Source organism: Camelus dromedarius, chromosome 9 (assembly GCF_036321535.1).
Source record: "Camelus dromedarius isolate mCamDro1 chromosome 9, mCamDro1.pat, whole genome shotgun sequence".
Taxonomy (NCBI): domain Eukaryota; kingdom Metazoa; phylum Chordata; class Mammalia; order Artiodactyla; family Camelidae; genus Camelus; species Camelus dromedarius.
Window position 1 is genome coordinate 32,946,639 of NC_087444.1, and position 1,943 is coordinate 32,948,581.

Here is a 1,943-nt window from a genome sequence, read left to right on the forward strand (position 1 = left end):
TGTTATGGTAGCTCACAGAGAAAAAAATGTGACAATGAGTGTGTATATGTCCATGTATGACTGAAAAATTGTGCTGAACACTGGAATTTGACACATTGTAAAATGATTATAAATCAATAAAAAATGTTAAAAAAGGATATGAAAATGAACATATGTGTGTTCATGTATGATTGAAGCATTGTGCTGTGAACCAGAAACTGACACAACATTGTAAACTGACTATACTTCAATAAAAATATATATGAAAAAAGGCATTGTGGGACAATTAGGAATTTTGAAAATGGATTAGATGATTTAAATATATATATATATAAAGTATTGGGTGTGACTGTAAAAAACATCAACAACCACCTAATGAGGTAAGTGGTAACCCTCTTTTAGAGAATGGGGAACTGAAGTTCAGAGTGATAAAGGGATTTGCTCAAGAATCCACAGCTGATAAACGGCAGCACCAAAACAGGCCCGGATCTCCGTGCTTCCAGAGCATGAGCTCTCCACTGGTGGATGCTTCTTGTTCCATGGTATCCCCAGGAAGCAAGAGATAGGGCTGTGTCTCCAAGGGGATGGTAGGGGGTAAGAGTAGCAAACAGTACTGTTATGCCACAAGCAATCATTCATTTATATAAAATTTAATTGCTGTGTAACAATGATAAGCAAAAACAGGCAGTTCCTAGACTCAGGTTGCTTACAGCCTAGTGGAGGAGACAGATGGTAATCAAAGGTTGGAACCACTCAAAGGAATATCTAATAACAAAAGGAGATCACAGAAATAAAGAAAAGGAAGCTGACCAAAGCAAAAGATCAGTAGAACACTTCTATGAGTTGTGCTTTGAAGAATAAACAGAAGTTAATGATCCAGACAGAAGGAAGAGTGTGAGCAAAAGGCCCATGGCAGGAGGGAGCACGGTCTTGGGGTAAAAAAGCCCCAAGAGCTAGCAGGTACATAGTACAAAGTGAGAATGGAAGAAATAGGCAGGGTCAGACTATGTAGGATCTTGAAGACCATCCTCCGATGGCCTCGTTCAATTTTAAAAGCAATAGAAAGTTATTAAAAGATTTAAGCAGGTGACAAAATTAGATTTCAAGTTACAAAAAAAAAAAACCACTTTGGCTGCGACATACTACTAAGAGATTATGATAGCCTGTGGTAACTTGTATTAAAGTGAGCAGTGGAGATGGAAGGGTCCAGATCTAAGGAATATTTGAGAGGACTGGACGTGGGAAAATGCAAGAGAAGAAGAAGGTGTTGAAGATGAGTCTTAGGTTTGTAGCTTGTGCAGTTGGATGGAAGTGCCATTCTCTGGGAGAGGGAACACTGGAAGAAGGTCAGATTTGGGAAGATGTAATGTGACCAATGTCTTGGAAATGAAGAATTGGTGGTGCTTTTGAGATCGCCAAGTGGAGATGGGAGAAGGCAGTTGGACACGCAAGTCTGAAGTTCAGAAGAGAAATCTAGACTAGTGATGCACATTTGGGAGTCACCAACTTATGGCTACTGAAGCATGGGTTAGATGGCCTCAGGAAGGGAGGATTTAGTCAAACAGAACATTGATGCAGAAATACTGGAAGGGAGCAGTAGAGGGGCTGAGTTATGAGCCCGAGGGAGAAGTGTGGGCTGGGAGAGAGCCTTAGTGTCATTCTCACTGCTTCCAGAAGCACTGCGTTCCTGCCAGCAGTGGGGTCATCTTCACGATTGCCGAAGGATGGCTCATGCGTTTCTCCACCTGGCGGGCTCTACCACTCACCCACTCTGCCTGCTGCCACTGCTTCCTGGAAGAAGCCGCTCTGCCCCAGGCTTCTCTCCTGGTGCCCTCTGAACCACCATAATTTATCCATTAAGCAAACAACTAATGTGTACACCAATGCCTTAGTGATAAGCAAAATTTATGGGCAAAAATTATGGTATAACCATACTCTGAATACAATGGAGCACTAGAGAAAGA